The 23,369-nt window shown below is 42.3% G+C and overlaps 1 protein-coding gene across 1 annotated transcript in view; it reads left to right on the forward strand.

Annotated features, from left to right (window-relative positions):
* The window catches only part of PIGL (phosphatidylinositol glycan anchor biosynthesis class L), an 879,462-nt gene that overhangs the window by 707,430 nt on the left and 148,663 nt on the right, over positions 1–23,369 (forward strand). The gene's annotated exons all lie outside the window — the stretch shown is intronic.

Here is a 23,369-nt window from a genome sequence, read left to right on the forward strand (position 1 = left end):
TTACTGCTCATTACATTCCAGGCATTTGACCAGGAAGATTCTACTCAATTAGGTGTTTGTAATTCTGTCTCATTTCCATCCCATTTGGAGCCATTCATCAAATCTTTGCTTGTCAAGACTGTACATAAACTACTGCCATACAGTGACAAGCTAGCTTTTAGTGTAAACTTTCATAGTTTAGTGAGCAATTCAGGCACCTGTGGTTGGCAGCATGAGCAAATGGGGAGGAGTACCAGCAGTTAAATAAAATAGCCCAGAAATATTTATTAGATGGCAGAGAACACATGTCAACACAGGTCAATGGTATAAGTTAGTAGAATAAACAGCCTGAAAGAAAGGATAATAAACTTTTTTTTATCGGTGGTGGTGGTGGTGGGGGGCAACAGTAGCTTTTTGTAGGAAGAATCCTTAACTGAGCAACAACATTTTGTCATTATGGTAGCCACCACTGGACCATCTAGGGAAATAAAGTCTCATAAAACAATGGTAAACAATTTAGAATTATGAAGGGACATCAGTACAATTTAGAATTATGTAGGGGCATCAATACTCCATAGAAAACCAAAATATGATTACATTTTCCAGTTTCTGACCATAGTGAGTCCCTTACAGTGCGTATAGGGAAAGGTTTATATCATGACATGATGCATTGTCTGGCCCACTCATTGAACTGTATTACAGTCATGGTATTCATTACCAGCAGTTTCCTGTCATTTTGCAGAACTTAAATACAACCTCTGGAATTGTGTGTAATAGCATTAACAGATTATGTTAGTTACATTGCTGCTTCCCATATATGGCTTGCCTTATACTGTCATCCCAATAAACTGTTAATTTACTTGTTTGCACAAATTGGTGAATGGGATCTTTTTTTCAATCACTGCCTTGTTTTATAACAAAAAGTAGATACAAGTAACATGAGCAAACAGCATAGGCAGAGATTACGAAGGTTGCACTCACATAAGCTTCACCTGTACCTTAAGACGCCACAATAGCAGCAAAACCAGAATGTCATACAGGTATCTAACCTTAGTAAGTCAAATGTCATATTATATGGATATCCCACTAACCACAGTAAGTCAAATGTATAGAGTCACAATATTATGGCAGGGAGAGACTGTAGAACAACAAAAAACATGGGTTTAACATTCAGCCAATCCAGATTGCAAAGCCCTAAGGCAACACTGCAACCTGGCAACCCCAAAAACTTTCTAGTAATTGAGGATTCCTTAGTTGCTTACCTGTCTGGACTTTTTGATGACTTGTTGACATTGCCCAACTGCTTAGTGCCATATTTTGTGACACCTCAGCTAGGGTAAAAGGATTATTATGACACTCTCATGGGAATGAACTATCTAAGAAAGCTCTTGTCCTTGTACATGTTGGGATTCTCAAATATCATAGTTAACATAGGAGAAACACATCTGCTTATTAATTCTACCATCACTTGATATGGCATTATAATGTCAAGAAAACTATTGGCATTCAGTCAGTAGCTAAAGATGTGCATGAAGCTGTAGGCAAACTATTCAGTGCCTGTCAGCCTGAAGTGTGAAGAATAATGCTAGCCAGAGTCCTTTACACCTGATTAACTTCATCTCTGCCTCTGAGAGGGCAGATACCCCAGTGATGTCTTTTTTAGACATATTCAAATAAAGTAAAAAAAAAAAAAACATATGCATGCAGAGTGGTAGTTGAGATGGTTACCTCCTTTAGTTGGTCCATTTTATCATATGTTAACTTCTAAATATTGTAAGAAAACGTCAAGGAGCTTTTTGGTCTATAGTATTGGGGAAGGTAGTGTCAGTCAGCTGATAATGAAATAAATGGGAGTAAATAATGGAATGTGAGAACTGTGAAGAATAAGAGGGTCTCAGAGGGGTGCCCTTAATGCTTTATGACCTGTGGTTAGAGAAGTGAAAAAAAGTGTTGAGACTAAACATGGAGGAAGTTGTGAAAAAACTGGAGGCTGTCTGAATAGAGTTGTGGAACTTGACTGTGAAGTGTGCATGAAAAGAATGACCATGGTGGATGCCAGCTCCATTGGTGTAGTGGGATAAAGCTCTGAAAATGACTTAGGTGATCCATATTTGAGTAGTGATGTGGGGAGGAGGTGTGTCTTACTTCATAGGAAAATTTTAAAAAGTTCTGTTGTACAGTAAACTGCAACTCGAGCAACTGACACTCTCAAGCAAACAGCAAAAAAAAAAAAAAAAAATCAAAGAAATACAGTATAATTTTCATGTGTTGCATTTTCTGCCCCCCCCCCCCGCAGAGACATATGTTACGTTTTTAGAGTTTTAAAAAGGAAGACAAGAATAAATTCTGTCTCTCCCCAACCTGAGAACAAGTCAAACCAAACAAGCAGCATTGGTACAGTATTAGTCAGGCCTATTTTAATAGTAAGTTTCAAGCAACCAGAAACTAGAGTTATCCGGCATCTACCAATCCTCATCAGTGCCTGTTAACTGAGAGTTTACCATAATATTACTGTATCTCATAAAATCTCTCAATTTTTCCTCTCCAAAAAATTCAAACATTATCTAAAAAACATTTATACAGCCCTCAGCATTGGGCAAATGGTGAATTAAATAAATATTTCTATTCCCAAATAGAAATAATAATATTTGAATATGTTGGGGCAAAACAGGACCCCATAGCAACACCACTAACTTGCTGAAAAAAATCGCCTTCAAAATAAAATTATTTTTCAAAACCATTTCCATTAAATCAAGACAAGTCCGAAATTCATTTTGGATGAATTCACTCCTTTGGGAAAGTGCTTCCTCTAACCATTTGGGGCATAACTGAAAATAAGTCCACCACATCTATCATAACAGATATAATCCCCTCATGAAATAATGCAAGTTTAACCATTCTTAAGAAGTCCCAGGAATCCTTGAGAATGCGAATTTCCCCAACCAGATCTTTTTCAATTTGGAATCAACATATTTAGCCAAGGTGCAAGTCTTGGACCCGCTTGCTGACACAATAGGTCGCAAAGGCAGGTGTTACATATTCTTATGAACTTTTGGTATGGCAAATATTGTAGGTACCCTAGGCTTATCCATATTTAAGTAATGATATGTCTCAATATCAGTCATTCCTTCTAACAATAAATCATTAAGATTCAATTCAGTCTTTTTGTAGACCTAATTAATTTCAATTTTAGAAACTCCAGTATATTTATTAATGTCTCCCAGAGTATCCATCATTTTGGCCTCATATATTATCTTATCCATAATGACAGTCCCCCCCATCTTTATCTGGCTTCATAATTCTAATACATTTATTTTCTCTTAACTCTTCTTTTAACTTTTTCTCCTCTCCGCTAAGGTTTGAAATAAACTTATTATGTAAAATTCCCTTCCTTAGCCTTTCTTCTACTAAAACCTCAGACATTTTTAACTGAGGTTGTAGTGGGGGATTGAACGTAGATTTTTTTCTTTAACATTTCTTTATCGTTCATAGGTTTCTCCCAGGAAATAAAATTTCAAGGTTTTTCTTGTGCAGAAGCAACTTCAAATCTAACAGTACATTACTAATATTACTTTTTATCTTGGGAATAAATTTAAATCCCTTAGAAAAAAAGTGAAAAATAGGTGGGACTAATTTCAATATTACTGTAATTAAAAATATTGAAGTTTTTGTAGGTATATTTAACATTGTCCTTCAATATCTCCATTCCGCCTCCCTCAGATATCCTCAGACCTGTCTGAAGGGCAAACTAAAAGATTACTCATTGTCTCCCTCTTCCTCTTGGTTTCCCTGTGATGGAATTGTAATTGTAATGTGGGGGAATGTCCTTCAAGGATGCATCTGCAGTCCTAACAAATGGGTTGTCCTGCCTCAGGCAGCCCTTCGGTCGGCCGGATTCCAAAGTCTGGGTCTGGCCTCGGCTGATGTCGCACTTCACCCGACGTCATCGCTGCTGGGGTATAAAGGCATCAGCCGACGCCATTTTCCTCAGTCTTTCTTGCCACGCGGTGCCCGAAGCAGAAGCTGTTCGCAAGATCCAGAGATTTCTACTACCGAAAACTTCTAAAAAAGCTAAGTACCCCGTTGGGGACTCTTTCTTGCCTCAGCCGATGTCAGAAAAAGTAAATAATTGTTTAATTTGTGGGAAACAAATACCTCATAAGGATTTCCACTCTTACTGCCTTCCTTGCTTAGGCCCAGAACACGACGTATCAGCTTGTTTAGCCTGTGCATCCTTCAACCGACGGACGCTTAGACGTCGGTCGGAGTTTACAGAAGAGTTTTTTGGCCCCGCTTTTGCATATAAAATGCCGTCGGAGACTCCGACTACACAATTAGCTAAAAAACGCAAGGAGAAGGACCGACACTCGCGGCCCGCGGTTTCGGCTGAAACCACGGTTAGGCCTACCGCGAGTGTCTCGGTTTCGGCTGAAACCGAGTCCTCGGTTCTTCCTTCGGCTGAAAGCATGCCTCCGATAACCGAGGCCACACAGGCCATGGCTGAATCGGCTTCAGATTTTACTGCTGCAGAAGCAGTCACCCAGGATTTGTCAGACACTATTCCTTTGGACATCTCTACTCCTGCATGTGGGGCTGCTAGACCCCCTGCTTCTATGTCTATCAAGGCCTTTTCCAGGGCTAAAGCAGCCAAAATTTCCAAGGCCTTACCTACTAAAGCTCCCTCTCACAGGCCTACTTCTAGTTCCCAGATACTCAGCCTTGCTGAGGACCTTATTTCTTTGATCAGGGGGTCCCAACCTCACCCAGACAGGGCCTCTCAACCCCCTGCAGATAAGAGACCTAGGACTGAACCACCTGAATCTCTCTCTCTTCAGACTATTCGTCGGATGGCTCAGATTTATCTGACCATCAGGAAGGCCCATATTCACCTTATGAGGATTCTGATGCAGAAGACTCCATACCTTCTGCTTCTCCTCCTGAAGAATTTTCTTTTGGGGAAACCCTACACTCAATGAGGGAACACTTCCAATGGCAGGGCCAGGATTTTTCAGATTCAAGGAAAAGGCTAAGGACTTTCTTACATTTACCACAGCACAGGCCTTTAGCCATACCTCCTGTACTATCTGTGGTTGATGATGCATATAATGATGCCAGTACTGCCCCTGATTCTCTTCCTCCGGCCCCTGCAAAGCCTGACAGATATTACAGGGTCCCGGACTCTCACTACCACTTGTATAAGGCTCATGTTGCAGACCCAGAAACCATTTCTCAGGGCCCTAAGGGTGTTGCAGCTGCCTCTGCCAAAAACCCTCTTCCCTCTGAAAGGGAATCTAGAGCATTGGAGAGATGGGGTAAAAAAGTTTATACATCTGCTACTCTTTCTGCCAGGGCCTTAAACTGTCAATTTCACATGATACAGTACCAGGAATTTTTATTAGACCAGCTAAATAAAAAACTGTCCTCTCCTGAACCTATAGACCGTAAGTCCCTTCAGGAATTGGTACATAACTCTCAGCAGGCCAGTAATCATTTTTTAAAATGTGGCTTTGATGCACTGAAGGCTTCTTTTAGATCAGCTATGACTGGAGCAGTGATTCGAAGGCATGCCTGGTTAAAAGAGCAATCCTTACCAGACCATGTTAAGTCAAAACTCCTAGATGCTCCTATGGAGATGCAAAGTTTGTTTGGCTCCCCAGCACAGGAGGTTCTAAAGAAAGTGGAAGAAAAAGCAAAATCTGTCCAAACAGTCAAGGATTTTTTACAGGTCCAACCTCCGAGGTTTAGCCGGAATTGGCCCTCGAAAAATTGGTCCTTTCCAGACACATCCAAATCACAGAGAGGCAGAAATAGACGTCCAAGAGGCAGAAACCAATCAAGAGGTGCCTACAGGGGTCGTCAATGGCAACCTGCCAACCAGAGAAGTGCTGCCACAGCTGCCACTACAACTACTTCCACAGGACAGACACAGTGACTTGACTCTCATTCCGCCTACCAGGGAACAATTAGAAGCACCCTTGGGCGGAAAGCTAGCTTTATTTTCAGAAAACTGGCATTGCATTACAGGAGACAAATGGACTTTACAAACAATAGACAAGGGCTACAGGTTTCACTTCCACACTCTACCAAAAAGGAGAGGAATGCCAAACCTTCCACCAAGCCAAAAAACAGAAGCTATAAAACAAATCATCAGTTTACTAAAGATGAGAGCAATAGAAAAGGTACCACCTATGGAGTAAGGCCAAGGATTTTACTCCAGACTATTTCTTGTACCAAGAAAAGAAAAACAATGGAGGCCTATTCTCGACTTGTCCGCACTGAACACATACCTCATTGTTCCAAAATTCAAAATGCTGACCCTCCAGCAACTTCTTCCCATGCTGGGCAAGGAGTCTTGGCTGGTGACTCTAGATCTCAAGGAGGTATACCTGCACGTCCCTATATGACCAGATTGCAGAAGACACCTCAGATTTCTTGCAGGATCAGAGCATTATCAATTCTCAGCATTACCCTTTGGCTTATCTACTGCACCCAGAGTATTCACAAAATGCCTGGCATCAGTAACTGCTCATTGCAGGCTTCAGGGAATTCAAATTTACCCATACCTGGTCGACTGCCTAATACAAGCGGACAGCAAGACAAAACTAATAAAGGATTTGGCCAAGGTCATACACCTGTTGCAAGCCTTGGGATACACAGTCAACATTCAAAAGTCAAGACTAGTACCATCCCAAAGGATAACAATTCTAGGTGCAGAACTGGATACAACAACTCAGATGGCTTTTCTCACAGAAGAAAAACAAAAGCAGCTACCAGTCTATTTCATGGCACTAACAACACAAACTCAGCTTACGGCAAGGAAAATCCTGCAAGCCCTGGGTTACATGGCATCCTGCATAATATTGATTCCGCATGCCAGGCTGCATATGAGAAAGTTACAATGGTACCTAAGGAATGTATGGTCTCAACACAAGCACAGTCTAGAGGCCCAGATACCAATTATTCCATGCCTGAACAAAGAATTCCTGTGGTGGGCTCAGGCCTGTCAGATAAACAGAGGATTGCCTTTCCACAAACCACATCCAGGCCAGACAATCACCACGGACGCCTCATACCTAGGCTGGGGGGCACACATGGAAGACAAGTGTATACAAGGCCTATGGTCCCAAGACCAGTTGAACCTTCACATAAATCTAAAAGAGATGCTGGCAGTGAAACATGCAATCGAGGCATTCAGACCATTCCTCCAACAAGGACACCTGCTGATAAGGACGGACAACACCACAGTTATGTGGTACATCAACAAACAGGGAGGTACTCAATCATACCCTCTATGCCGGATGGCAATGGACCTGTGGCATTTGGCCCTGAATCTCAACATTCATCTGCAGGCCAGATTTGTACCAGGGAAAGAAAATACACTAGCAGACACCTTAAGCAGAACTACCACGGATGCTCGCGAATGGATGCTGCATCCAGATATCTTCAGAACCATAACAAAGAAATGGGGAATGCCAGAGATAGACCTGTTCGCCTCCCCACACAACCACCAATTGAAGAAATTCTGCTCAAGAGTATACCACCCACTTGCCTGGAGGGTGGACTCTCTATCCTTCAGCTGGAAAAACCTGACAGCATATGCATTTCCACCTCTTCCTTTGATGTACAAAGTCCTACTGAAGATCAGAGAGGAACAGCCAAAGGTAATTCTGATAGCTCCGGACTGGCCAAGACAACATTGGTACCCGCTTCTGAGAAGCATGTCTCGGGCACACTCATGGCCTCTACCTCTATGCCCCTTACTTCTAACACAGAACAACTACAAGACCCTGCATCCAAACTTTAAGACACTGCAGCTAACTGCTTGGAATATCCCATGAAACAAAATCAACCAGATTTATCTCAGAGGGTTAAGGACATTATTCTGGAGGCTCGCAGACCCTCCACAAGGAAAACATATTCAGCCAAATGGAAAAGATTCCTCATTTGGAGTGCAGCAAAGGGAGAAAATGTCTCAATGGCAAACATAGCACACATCCTGGAATACTTAGCAGAACTGTTCCACAATGGCCTGTCCTACTCCTCCATTAAGATTCATGCATCAGCAATTTCAGCAGAGTACAACATGGATCCTTCTGTCTTCTCTCACCCTCTACTCAGACAGTTTTTGAGGGGAATCAAAAACGTAAAGCCTCCAAGGAAACCACCTCTGCCTGCATGGGACCTCAACTTTGTGCTGGAAAAATTAACACTTCCCCCCCTTTTGAACCAGCAGCAACAGCAGACTTACAGTTCTTATCTTGGAAAACTGCATTCCTGCTAGCAATCACTTCAGCAAGAAGAGTATCTGAGTTACAGGCATTAATGGCAGTACAGCCTTTCCTTATCTTCCATCAGGATAGAGTGTCTCTGAGAACCAATCCTACTTTTATGCCAAAGGTGGTCTCCAGGGTATCCTTGAACCAAGCTATACATTTACCTACATTCTTCCCCAACCCACAGAACAGGGGGGAAAGACTACTACACACCTTGGATGTGCACAGACAACTACACTACTACCTGGACAGAACTAAAGCCAGCAGAAAAACTGACCAGCTTCTAGTAGCATATGCAACAGGAGTGCAAGGAAAAGCAATTTCAAAACAGACAATCTCAAAATGGATAGGAAATTGCATTAGATTCTGCTACTCTTTTCATGGAAAGACAACTCCTGAAAATATCAGGCCTCATTCCACGAGAGCTACAGCCACCACTACAGCTTTCCTACGAGGAGTGGCTACCAAAGACATTTTAGAAGCTGCTACTTGGAGCTCCGTGCATACATTTGCCAAGCATTATAATCTTCCTTTATACTCCAGATCCCGAGCAGGTTTTGCAACTGCTGTTTTGCAAGGGATCTTAACTACACCATCATTATCTTAGTGCCTCCTCCCCCAGTTTGGCTATGGTATTCTACCCATTTGTTAGGACTGCAGATGCATCCTTGAAGGACATAGTACAGTTTTGTACCTACCATAAATGTAGATGTCCGATAGGTATGCATCTGCAGTCAGGATTACCCACCCTCCTTCCCCTCTGTGGTATTCCTAGGGTACTTACCCCACTCTTAGCTTGCTGGGGGAATCTATTATGGTGTATTTGTTTGTGTATATATATATATATATATATATATATATATATGTATATATATATTTTGCTCTCTCTTGTTTGGAATTATCTGCATTTATCCAAATTTAGCCTTCCTAGAGGGCACCTGGCATCTGGGGCAAGAAACACTGAGGAAAATGGCGTCGGCTGATGCCTTTATACCCCAGCAGCGATGACGTCGGGTGAAGTGCGACATCAGCCGAGGCCAGACCCAGACTTTGGAATCCGGCCGACAGAAGGGCTGCCTGAGGCAGGACAACCCATTTGTTAGGACTGCAGATGCATACCTATCGGACATCTACATTTATGGTAGGTACAAAACTGTACTTTCTTGATCTTCAGTCTCTCTGACCTCAGAAGGGGGAAAGTGTAAAGGATCCTTAATGTTAAAATGTTGTTCATTTTCTATAGGTCTGTTGTTAAAATATCTATCCTGTCTCTCATAATGTTCACCTCTATTTTTATCAAAATTTTCATACCTGTTATCCCATTCCCTATCTCTCACTGGCCCATGGGACCTTAGATAACTTCTGTTCTCCATGTATTTGCCTAAATCCCTCTCAAGCTTCTTGTATTTGCTTTTAATTAAAAATTTGCATCTCTCTTCAATCTTGTCTTTAATATCAAAATACTTTCTCTTCTCACTTTGTACTGTAAACGTTAAGTCATTAGTAGTATAATTATTAGTTTTTTCAGTGTGCTTAGTAATGGTTGCCTTTCCTTTATTATTCTGTTTCATAAGTGCCTTCATAATGTTAAATCCACATTCATCAAAAATCTTAAGCAGTTCATAATGAAAATCACTACCTTCCTCCATGTTATTGAGGAATTTGTACACACGCTAACCTTTAGGTACCTTTCTTATACACTCCTGAAGGTAGCATTTATCTAATTCTAACGTTTTGTATCTTAATAAATAATCTTGCAATTTAAGCACATTATTTTTATAATTGTCCAAATGAATGTCACATAAACCAACAGGTCCTTTCTCTTCAAAAGATAACTTTTTTGTAAGCCAGCTGCCCAAATAATTAAATTCACAGTCCTGAATACCCTCCACTTCAAAACACTCACCTTGATTCTTTAACGCACGGCTTGCACCTCTTCCATCTTTGCTTCATTCATTGTGTTCATGCCTACGTTGGTCATTCGAGGAAAAAAGAATGTTAGGAAAACCACTTGGGCTAGAACCTGAAGCTCTGTTGTTGCTGCATGTATTATTTTGTTCAGAATCCACATTTGCATCGGCCGCCATTATTTCTGGTTTCATTTTAGGCAATGCACCTCCTCTCAATGATGCAGCTTCCTGGTTACAAGCCAGAGACCATGTAAACTCAGGATTGATCAAGGTATTACAAATAGGAGTCAGTAACTGAACATGTTGTGCTAGCTGTCCCATGTCTTTCCTTAAATCGTAGATTTCTATTCTCTGACCATCCTGGGTTTGTCCCATCGCCTGTCCTTCGATATCTCTGACAAAGCAACAAACTCAAAACTAAAACTGGAAAAAAGTTCAGAAATCCAACCATTAATAAAATGTACAGCACTCCAGGAACCAGATTGCCGACAAAACGACAAAGTCAAAGCAAAAACTGGAAAAAAGTGCTGAAATCCAACCAGTAATAAAATGAACCGCACTCCAGGAACCAGACAGGCACAATGCGAAAATTTAATACTTTAATAAATCTTATTAAAAGAAAATAATTTGATTGACTATATACATGGAATTGTCGAAATTCCAAGCCTAGTAATATAAGAATTATCTAGACTGTCATTCTCACACTGTCCTGTTGAAAGGATTTAATTTAGTTAAGAAAATTTAATATAGTCAGAGCTCTGCAGTTTGTATTCTATGTTTTGAGAGTTTAACATTTATATATATATATATATATATATATATATATATATACACCCACAGAAGTGTGTGTACATATATATATATTTCTACATATCTATATTTATTTTTCTGTGTGTGTGTGTGTATATATGTAATATATATAGACATACACATGCACACAGATGTTTAGATATATGTGTATCTACACACACAGCTCTGAATCAAATCATATGTATTTTCAATTGCTTTATGTTTATTTGTCTGAATTATCTACTGTCTCATTTTGTTTTTAATTAATTGTTCTTCTCTAAAAGTGTAAACCTGTGATATTAAAGGTGAATAAATTACAGCTACTTAGAATATTATTGTGTTCTCCATATATCTTAAAGAAAATATAATAAAACTTATATTACCATAAACTATACATTTTCCTGTTTATCTTCTCTCTTCCCCCATTTCTTCCATTTTCCTATCTTGAATATCTATGTTTTTCCTCTCCCTTCATTTCTTGTGTATCTAAGGAGATTTACAGTTTGTTTTGTACTACTAATTAAATGTCTAATTTATGTGATTAACGATTAGAAAAGTTAATATCTTTATATATGAATTATTAATATGTCAAACATTAAAGGCAACTCTCATTGTTTCTTTGTGAATTGCTAATTCATTCTTTCTTCCTAATCCTTTATAACCCTCTCTGATTGATTCCTGTAGTTATGCAATATTTTATGTGGCTTACATGTTATCCTTTTTTAACAGCAGCTTTAGTTCTAAATTCAACTGAAAACTGTATCAGTACTGTTTTTTTTTCACCTAGGATTCCCCTATTCCTTTCTCTTTGCCTATTCTCTGATATCAATCATTAATAGGGAAGGCAGTCTTCAGCCTGCAGTCAAAATGTATTCTTCACCTTTCCCCATTCTATTACCTTTCCCTCTTTATAATTATTTGCTCTCAATACCTTGTTTCCTTTGCCAGTTTTCTCCAGTAAATTCCATCCCCCTCTTGGCTGCTCTCTGTACCCCTAATTGCAGTCATGTCTATTAGCAGAATCCCCTTTCTCTATTCCCATGTTAGCTTAGTTTTTAGAATAATTTCTGCTACTTTATCAGTATAATATTGTCTATATATGTGCGTATAATATTGTGGCTGTTATTCTCCTTAAGGATTTACATCCAAATTTGCAGTTTATCCTTATTTCTTGAGCTTCCCCTCTTGTTTCTTCATCACACTTTTCCACTTTGACTTATGGCTTTCTGCTTGTGCTGTGTATAGGAGCTTTAACTGTGTAGCTCTAGAATATCCCTTCAAATCAGGTAATTCCATACCACTTTGTTCTATTGCAAAGATTAGCTTATCTCACTTGACTCTTGCCCTCTTCCCCTCATAGATAAAATCCTTCAACTCTATTAATTGCTATTCATAACTCCTCTTCTGGTTGCTAAACATATGCCTGTCCTGTGTATAAAAGTGAAGGGACTAAAAACATTTTCACTGTTTGTATATTGCTATCCTTATTCATAAAGCAGAGCTTCCAGTTTCTCAGTTTTTGTATTATTCTCAGTTTTTGTATTAGCTTTTGTTCCATTTCTTCCCACATATCTTTAGTTGCCATGACAGAATCCTTTTTAATCCATATTCCTAAGTTCTTCATTTTATCATGTCCCCATAAATAATGATCTGATGTCAATTTTCATTGTGTCCTCGATTGATGGGATCAGATCCGAGCCCTCGGATCCAACTCGGCCATTGTAAAAGCTTGGGGCAACCTTGAAATTTCGAGCTTCTCCCTTACCCAGAATGCACCACTCCCATTACCTCAGATCTTGTTTGCTACTTTCAGCGAAAAGAAGTGGTCCGTTGTTCTCTCAAGCTTGGGTGATAAGTACATTTCAAAACTTACAAATTAATTTGTCTTCAGTTGCCTTTACACTACTTCAGATAAAGTTTCCTGCTTAGGCTTTCTGCCTTACCTTTCAACAAATCTCTGATTTCTTTCCTGTTACTGTTCGCAGTATTTCTAGTTGCTATTGTTAGTAACCCTCTTTCTCTCTTCTGTGATTGTTGTAGACTTTAGTACCATTGTTGGTACTTCTTCCCATTCTTCCTTTTCTTCTGCTTTCCTTCTATTTGAAAAAAAAAAGGCTTTCTCTATTTAAGTTCTGTCTGGTTTGATTGCTGTTGTGGTTGTGACTTTGCTTGGCTCTTTGTTTTTGCTGATGGCTGAAAAGGAAAAGAGGCCGTCTGGGTTCAAAAAGTGTAAGAAGTGCGGTCAGAAGATCCCATTGTCTGACTCACACCCCTTGTGCATTTTTTGTTTAGGTCCTCTCCACCTCCAGTAGAATTGTGAGATCTGTCACGCCTTCAATCCTAGGGCATTGATAGATTGTAGGAACAAGCTTAGCCTTAAGGGTCTCTTGCCTTCTTCCTTTGATGAGGCTATATTCCAAAAAGAAACCAACAAAGTTGAGAATTGCTTCTCTGAGCACCTCATCTGTATTCTCCAGGTCCTTGGAAAAATCACTCAAGAGCACTTCTTTGGATCCAGTTCTTTGGATCATATGAAGAAGAAGCAAAAATTATTGGATCCTACCCTTCTTCAGATCCATCTAAGACCAAATTTAAGCCTTGCAATCTGACAGTTTCTTCGCATCCAAAGTCTCTGACAACTAAAGAATTGTTGGATCTGAAAACCTTGGATCTGATGTCTGCTTTACTAATTCTGACTAGAATGAGGTACTTTCCTTCGGTGGACCTGGTCCCATCTACAGTTTCTTCCCTATTTTTAGAAAGATCAAAGTCTCCATCTGCTCTGTCTACTTGTTCATCCAGTATTCTCGCCAAAGAGGATGTAGACAGGTTAGTGAGAAAGATCCTCTCGATACAGAGCCAGTCAGCCCCTTCCTCGGCTCCTACCCCATTGGGTCGGGAGGTCCATGTATCCACTACTACTACTCTACCATTTCCTCCTTTGACTCATATCCAGGTTTCAGAGCCCTTGGATCTAAGTCGTCTGGCACCATCTTTTTCAGGTCAGAGGATTCTTGTATCCCCAGATCTGCGACTCACTCTAAGCTATTCACTTCAATCAGATCCGGAGAGCTGTCAGAGCCGATTCTACCCCATCGGGTCCAAGCCGCTGCAGTCGATTCCAAGGGTTTCAGAGACATCTCTGCATCTCAGAGCCTTAGCGATTATTAGTTTGGGTCCGACTTCAGCCTCTGGGCAGCTGTCCTTGGAGCAGGGCAGACCAGGGATCCGAGGCATGGCCTTTTGGATATGGGTTCCTTTCCCTCTCCAAGACGGTTTGCATGTAGGGTTCTGGAGAGAGCTTTGTCTGCACCTCAGATCCAGGCAATGCCGCCACCTTCAGATCCCATGTCTTCTTCTTTTCTGCCTTTGCACCTTGAGTCTCAGCTATTCTCTTTACAGGGACAGCTGATACCAAAACCCAGGCTTCCCAACAGGGTTTCCCTCGTCTTCTAATACCTCCCTGAAATATCCCACAAAGGAGGTCCCTAAGAAGAGGACATGCAAGATGAAGCATATCGATTCCTCTAAATCAGTCAGTGAGGATACAGATTTTGATGAGGATGAAGGGTCCCCACGGTCACCTCCCGACAATGTCTCATTCAGAGACATCATTGAGATCCTGAAACAGAGAGGTAGCTGGAAGTTCACCAACCCTTCTTCAGAGGAATCAATACTACTGTAGGCTTTTGGTACCAGCTCGTCTACTACCTGGGTGGTCCCACCCTCTGATGAGTTCCTGGAGTTTGTCTCACAGCAGGCATGGAATAAACCTGACTCCATTGAGCCCATTCCCAAAAAGCCAGATAGGATTATGATCCTTCCATAGTCTAAGCAGTTTCGGTCAAAAGGTCCTGTTGATGTCATGGTCATGGCAGCGGCAGCTAGAAAGGAACTTGCTGACAAAAGTACCTCTGTCCATCCCCCTGACAAAGAGTCATGGGCGAAGGACAGATTTGGGAAGTGTGTCTATGCTTCAGTGACCTTTGCCTTAAGCTCTCTGAACTTCTTGGCACATTTTACTAGACTTCAGAGGGATCTCATTAAGGAACTTTCAGGTATCCTCAAAGGAACCGTGTCTGAAGAGGTGAAGGATTTAGTCACTTCTCAGCTAGCAACACTACAATCCATTTCCAACTCGTCCGTGAGGCTTATTTCTAATGTGGCAGAAGAAGCCTCAAGAGCAGTGGGTTTTGGCGTAGCCATTAGGAGACATGCCTGAATGCATTTGTGTGGTTTTGTGGAGCCTTATAAGTCTACGTTTGTCAATGCTACTTTTGACAGCGCCTGTCTTTTTGTCCCCAGAGTAAAATATACTTTATCAGCTGTGAGAAGGACGGAAAACCCCTTTCTGCCATGGGCATACGGTTTTAAACCCCCCCCCCCCAAAAGTCCTGTTCAAGGAATCATCGAGGTGGTGGAAAGATGTTGTTCAGAAAATCACAAGGATCTTTCCAGAACACGTGGAGGCTCTTCCACCAGAGGCAGAGGAAGAAGCTTAAATGTTAGATGCCACCCTCACGGCAGAGGAGGCCTGCAACATCAGGTGGTCCAGAGAATCCTTTGACAAGCCCTTCCAGTGCTCCTGAATGGAGGCCAGATTGTCCCCCTCTGGAGGCAATTGGGGATAATTTGTCCCTGTACCAGATGGCCTAGCTAGAAATAACAAAAGATACTTGGGTGCAGAGGATTGTATCCAGAGGATATATAATTCCATTTTCCCTTTGTCCTCCAAACTTTAGAAAAATCCCCGATGTTCTACCCAGTCAAAGGGAATAAGCAGCAAATACAAAAACTGCTTAACAAGAGAGTCATGCAAGAGGTCCTCCCCACACCAGAGAGGATCTGGAACTTACTCGAGATTCTTTTTAGTGCCAAAGAAAGCAGAGAACTGGAGACCAATTCTGGATCTCAGCAACCTGAAACAACTGTGTTCTGAAGACAGAGTTCCAGATGGTCACAATTTAGTCGATTCTTCCAGTTCTGGAAAAAGACAATTGGATGTGCTGAGTAAATCTCCAGGATGCGTACTGTCAAATAAAAATGAGCAGATGATCCAGAAAATTCTTACGCTTCTGGCTAGGAGCCAGTCATTACCAGTTTAGAATACTGCCCTTTGGTCTCACCACAGCCTCTAGGGTGTTCACAAAATATATGGCAGTGGTAGAAGCTCACTTGAGACTGCTTGGATTCTGGGTGTTTCTTTACTTAGTCAACTGGCTCATCTCTACTCTAACCAGGCATCAACTTACCATGGCAAGAGAAAAAGTAATCCAGATTTGTGCACAATTAGGCATAACTTAAATTTCAAAATGTTACATCTTCAACCATCGCAAACTATAGAGTTCATAGGAGCGCTACTCGACACAAGGTCAACAGTAGCTTTTCTTCCTCTTTCCAGAGTTCAAACCATAAGATCGCAAGTCAACAATATACTTTGCAGTAGCACAGCACCCGCTCATCTGGACCTACAAGCATTAGGATCGATGACGGCAGTGATACCTCTTGTTCTGCTGGTCAGATTTCACATGAGGATTCTTCAGTGGATGTTGGCATCTCGATGGTTGATATTTCAGCTACCTGTATCTGCCCCAATTCAAATCACCAACTTGTGCAAGAAAGATATGTGGTAGACCCAGTCAGAACTACTACTACAAGGCTGACTATTTGTCCTTTCTCAGTCCAAGACCATAGTGACCACAGATGCTTCCCACCTTGGGTGGGGGGCATTACCTGGACAGGACAGTCTAGGGCATGTGGTGGCCCTGAAGAGACCAATTTGCATATCAACATTGTGGAGTTGAGCAGTGCTTTTAACACTGCAGGCCTTTCAAGATGCTCTCCTGTCAGGAACAGTTGCGATTTAAACAGACAATGTGTCAGTGGTTTGGTACATTAGTAAACAAGGTGGAACCAGATCATACCCTCTTTGTCGAGAAGCAATACAAGTGTGGCAGTGGGCAATCTCTTCCAACCGCTTTCTCTTAGCAATACATAGTCCAGGAAAGACCAACATACTGGTAGCCAAACTGAGTAGGTGCATTCTGTTACCTTATGAATGGTCCCTCAACCAGAAAGTAGCGGACATGATATTCCACAAGTGGAGCCAGCCTTTATGCGATCTTTTTGCTTCTCCCCTAAACAAGTGCAGCAGCTACTTTGCCCTTATCCTCCCCACAGGGGGAGTCACCATGGGATGCTCTACTTCACGTTTGGCCCCCTGGGATACTGTATGCTTATCCTCCAATCTCTCTGATATCAAAATTCCTTTAGAGAGCAGCCAGGTTGAAGAGCAAGGTCAATGTTCATCGTGGTTCACTGTTGCAGTCATTACACTTGGGTTATCCTGCTGGCAGGCTACCTGCAGTCGGCCTGAATTCCAAAGTCTAGGTCCGGCGTCGGTTGCTGTTGCATCTTCCCTGACGTCAGTGCGCCAGGGGTATAAAAGATGCAGCCAACTCCATCATTCCCTCCAGTAGAGCTCTTTTTAGTGTGTATGTTTAACTCCTAGTGGGCGTGGCTTCAGCATTTAAAAATTGAAGTTATCACCTTACATTTTTAACAAATACCCATTGACAGAGGTCATATATCAATACAATTGTGTTTTCTATCATGTATGCTTCAAGATAAAATTTTCCAGTACCTTGTATGTAACATGGTTTTGGAATTATTAATGCAAATATGAACAGGCAATATTTGACGCCTAGAGGAGCAGTAGGGTGTAACTGCAGAAACGCCTGGAGATGTCACTCGGCTGTAATGAGTTAAGTCTTTCTTGCCGTGCGGTGCCCGAAGCAAAAGCAGTTCGTAAGTGCCAGTCAGCCAACTCCTAAGATTTTCAAAAACGAATTTCAGATCCGAAGTCTTCATTAAAGCTAAGTACCCCGTTGGGGAAACTTTTTTCTTGCTCCAGTCCATTGTCAGAAAAAGTTAACAAATTTATTTCTTGTGGGAAGCAAATACCTCATAAGGATTTTCATTCTTACTGTATTCCTTGCCTAGGCCCTGATCACAACGTTGCTGGCTGTCGGTTTTGCACTAGATTTAACCAACGCACTATTAAGCGTCGGTACGATTTTGCCTTTCATTACTTTGGCCGAAGATTCAATTATATAATGCCGTCAGAACAACCGACGACCGGAGTTTATAAAATACACAAGGAAAAAGAAAAGGACAGGCATCCGAGGTCCAAAACTGACGACGAGGCTTCCGCTAAGCCAGTCGCCGGTTCTCAGTGAGGCACTTTCGCAGCCCCTGGCGCCCGCTACCTCAGAGCCACAGGCCGCTGACGACTCCCAAGTGGAGCTAGCTAGGCCTCTGGATACTCAAGGTATTGGACACTCTGAAACTATTCCCTCAGATGGGTCTGCAGCCGCTGAGCAGGCATCGGCTTCTGAGGGTGTTTTCAGACCTACACAGTTATATGTAAAGCCTACTACAGCTTCCAAAGCAACGACTAAAGCAGTTCTAAAGACAAAGAAACAAGTACAGCATTCTCCTGGACAGACTACATGCCTAAAAGACAGATGCTCAAAATGGCCGAAGACCTAATTACCTTGATCAGGGGTTCCCATCCCCCTCCTGACAAGAGGCCTAGGCAAGAGACAGGATATGAATCTTCAGATCAGGTTTCCATTTCCTCTGACTCCTCTTCTGAACAGGAATACTCTCTTCCTCCTTATGAGGATTCTGATGCTGAAGAATCTATCCCTTCAGCCTCACCGCCTGAGGATTATTTTTTTGGGGAAACCCTGCATACCATGAGGGAGCAGTTCCACCGGGAGAGCCAAGACTATTCAGAATCCAAGAAAAGGCTTAGAGATTTTCTTTTACTACGTCAGCACAGGCCTTTGGCTATTCCTCCTGTGTTAGACATTGTGGATGATGTATTTTCAGAGTCCGGACTTTCTCCTGACTCTTTACCTCCTGCCCCTGTTAAACCAGACAGATACTACAGGGTTCCAGATTCACATAAATTTCTTTATAAAAACCCTGCTGCTGACCCAGAAACTATTTCTCAGGGTCCCAAAGGGGTCAAGGCTTCAACTGCAAAAAACCCTATCCCCTCTGATAGTGATTCAAGGGCACTAGACAGATGGAGAAAAAAGGTTTATACTTCTGCTACTTTGGCTGTGAGGGCTTTAAATTGTCAATTTCATATGCTTAAATATCAGCAATACTTAATGTCACTGCTAAAACAGAAAATGTTTTCAAGTTCTGATTGTGCAGAAAATAAGGAAATGCAGGATTTATTGCATGCAACTGAACAAGTGGGAAAGCATACATTGCAATGTGGTTTTGATTCTCTGGAGGCCTCTTGCAGGGCTGCAGTTACGGGTTCTGTCATTAGGAGGCATGCTTGGTTACGGGAACAGAATCTGCCTGATCATGTTAAAGCAAAGTTATTAGATGCTCCATTACAGCATGATACATTATTTGGTGTTAAAGCAGAGGAGGTGTTGAAGAAAATGGAGGACAAAGCAAAATCTATGCAAACAGTAAAGGATTTCTTACAGGTACAACCACCCAGATTTAGCAGGAACTGGCCTTCAAAGAATTGGTCCTTTCCAGTGTCAGACAGGCCACAAAGAGGCAGATACAGACGCCCCAGAGGCAGATCCCAGCCCCAGGGCTCATACAGGCCTAAGCAGTGGGGTGCTTCTAACTCCAAAAGCAGAGAAGACCAATCACAGCCATACAGGAAACAGTCCCAATGACTTTCCTCTGTCAGCACCAAGCACTTATCTTTTGGCAGCCCCCTTAGGGGGAAAACTAGCACTTTTTTCTCAAAATTGGCACATGATCACCCAGGACAAATGGGTCTTGAATATAGTGTCCCAGGGTTACAGGTTCCACTTTCACACCCTGCCAAGGGCAAAAGGTATGCCAGACCTGCCACACAATCAGTGGGCAGAGGCACAAAAACAAGTTTCATCCCTCATGGACATGAGGGCCATTCAGTAAGTACCACAGCAAGAGCAGGGACAAGGATTTTACTCAAGACTTTTCTTGGTACCCAGAAAAGACAAAGCTTGGAGACCAGTACTGGACCTGTCTATTTTAAATACATTTCTGGACGTTCCAAAATTCAAAATGTTGACTCTGCAGCAACTTCTGCCCATTCTGGGCAAGAGGGCTTGGCTTGTAACTTTGGACCTAAAAGAGGCATACCTGCATATTCCAATCAGACAATCTTGCAGAAGATTCCTCAGATTCACAGCTGGCTCAATGCACTACCAATTCTCTGCACTGCCCTTTGGCTTATCTACTGCGCTCAGGGTCTTCACAAAATGCCTGGCACCAGTAATTGCATTTTACAGACAGAGGAATTCAAATATATCCTTACTTGGACGACTGCCTTATTCAAGCAGAGAACAAGGACATTCTTCTAAAGCATCTGGCGTTTGTAAAAAGATTACTAATTTGCCTAGGGTACACAGTAAACGAAAAGAAATCAAAACAAGTACCCTCTCAAGAGATAATATTTCTGGGTGCAAGCTTAAATACAACTGCCCAGATGGCTTATCTCATGCCAGACAAACAAAGGCAACTGACTTCTTACTTCAAAATGTTGGCAACAAAGACCCAGTTATCTGCAAGAAAAATTCTGCAGGCTTTGGGCTTCATGGCTTCCTGCATTCTGCTAATTCCATATGCCAGACTGCATATGAGGAAACTACAATGGTATCTAAAAAGTGTTTGGACTCAACATTGTCACAGCCTGGAAACACTAATTACTCTCATTCCTTGCCTGCAACAGGAGTTTCGATGGTGGGCACAGGCCTGTCACCACAACAAGAGACAGCCATTCACCCTACCCACAGCCATGCAGTCAATAACAGATGCTTCAGATTATGCCTGGGGGGCCCACATGGCAGGAAAATGTATTCAGGGCACATGGCCCACAAGCCAAAGGCATGCTGTTGTTGCGTCTTTCGGCTTTTCCCAGTTAGGGGTCGCCACAGTGGAACTCCGGCCCGCTAATGATTGGTAGTTGATTTTTACGTGCCAAGTTACCAGCCCTGATGCACAACCTTAAACGAAGGTATGCCCATTCACGCATGTCTCCACGCAGAAGATGCTCTAGCTGAGAATCTAACCGGACAGCGTCTTACTGTGAGGCGACAACATTACCGCAGCACCACCACTGCGGGTTTTTCTTCATATCAATTAAAAAGAGATGCTAGCTGTTCAGAATGCCCTGACAGCTTTCAAGGATCTTCTCCATCCAGGACAACTACTGATAAGGACGGACAATACTACAGTCATGTGGTACATAAACAAGCAGGGAGGCACTCATTCCTACCCCCTATGCAGACAAGCCATGACTTTGTGGGACACAGCATTGACTTATCAAGTACACCTGCAAGCACAATTCCTGCCAGGAAAGACAAATAGTCTGGCAGACGAACTAAGCAGAAACCTCACGGATCCCCACGAGTGGAAACTGGATCCACAAGTCTTCAGCATGATAATAAAGAAATGGGGATGCCCAGACATAGATCTATTTGCCTCCCCTCACAACTGCCAACTACAGAGATTCTGCACAAGGATGTATCACAAGCAAGCATGGAAAGTGGATGCTCTATCATTCAGCTGGAAAACCCTAACAGTATATGCCTTTCCTCCTCTGCCTCTCCTCCCCAAGGTACTCCTAAAGGTCAGACAAGAGAAGCCAAAAATGATTCTGATTGCTCCAGACTGGCCCCGCCAGCACTGGTACCCAATCCTAAAGAGCTTGTCTTAAGGCCCAGCCTGGACATTGCCTCTAATTCCTCATTTACTGACCCAACAAAACAATCAGATCCTGCACAGCCAACTCAGAACCCTAAATCTGGCAGCATGGCGAATAATGTAGCCATTCAGAACACACCTCTCTCTAAAGCAGTGATGGATGTTATTTTGGAGGCCAGGAGGCCCAGTACCAGAAAATCTTATGCAGAAAAATGGAAAAGATTCTGTGCTTGGAACCAGGCACAAGGAATTGACACGTTTATACCAAATATTCCTCAGTTTTTACAATACCTGAGATGCTGGACAAAGGCCTATCCTTTTCGTCAATTAAAATCCATGCTTCTACCATTTCAGCTCAATACAATACAGAACCACCAATTTTTTCACATCCGTTGCTAAGACAGTACCTCAGAGGGGCCAAAAACATAAGACCTACAAGGAGAGCACCAACACCTGCATGGGACCTCAATTATGTCTTGGAAAAACTCACACTGCCACCTTTTGAGCCAGCCAATACAGCTGAAATAAAGTTCTTATCTTGGAAAACAGCTCTGCTCCTAGCAATAACCTCTGCAAGACAAGTCTCAGAGTTACAGGCACTCATGGCTGTGGAACCTTTTATCATTTTCCATCCAGATAGGGTTTCTCTGAGGACGAACCCGACGTTAATGTCCAGTGTGGCCCTTAACCAAACCATTCATTTGCCTACCTTCTATCCAAACTCACAGAATAAGGGTGAGAGACTCCTGCATTCTTTGCTTGGACAGAACTAAAGCTTTCAGACAGACTGAGCAACTCTTAGTAGCATATGCTGCAGGATCACAAGGAAAGGCTATCTCAAAGCAGACTATTTCAAAATGGATAGGCCACTGCATTCGTTTCTGCTATTCTCAGCATGGCAAATCAGTGCCTAAGGGCGTTAGGCCTCACTCAACCAGAGCAGCAGCCACTTCAGCAGCCTTCCTCAGAGGAGTACCAACCAAAGACATTTTAGAGGTTGCAACTTGGAGTTCAGTGCACACTTTTACCAGGCACTGCCACTTACCTCTCTACTCTAAATCCAGAGCAAGCTTTGCCACTGCAGTTCTGCAGGGCCTTATAGCTTCTCCTAATCCTATTTAGACCCAGCCACCCAACCTCAGCTTTGGGATTCAACCTAAGTGTAATGACTGCAACAGTGAAACACGATGAACATAGTACAGTTGTGTACCTACCATAAATGTAGATGTTCGAGTGTATTCACTGTTGCAGTCCAGATTACCCACCCACCATCCCCCTTTTTCTTTGCTGGGACTTATCTGTACTTCTGTATCCTATACAACCTATGTGGTGTATTTGCTTGTAGATGAAGGAAATGTTTATTTTTGTGCATGCATACTTTATTGGCATAATTTTCAGCCTACCTATTTGGGGGCACCTGACATCTGGGGCAAGAAAAACTGAAGAAAATGGTGTCGGCTGCATCTTTTATACCCCTGGCGCACTGACATCAGGGAAGAGGCGACAGCAACCGATGCCGGACCTCGACTTCGAAATTCAGGCCAACTGCGGGTAGCCTGCCAGCAGGATAACCCAAGTGTAATGACTGCAACAGTGAATACAGTCGAACATCTACATTTATGGTAGGTACACAACTGTACTTTCTCAGTGTTGCCTTTTGACCTCGACAAATTTGGTTCCACTT

The sequence above is a fragment of the Protopterus annectens genome, chromosome 13.part0 (genome assembly GCF_019279795.1).
Source record: "Protopterus annectens isolate FY-2018-M chromosome 13.part0, PAN1.0, whole genome shotgun sequence".
NCBI classification, from domain to species: domain Eukaryota; kingdom Metazoa; phylum Chordata; order Ceratodontiformes; family Protopteridae; genus Protopterus; species Protopterus annectens.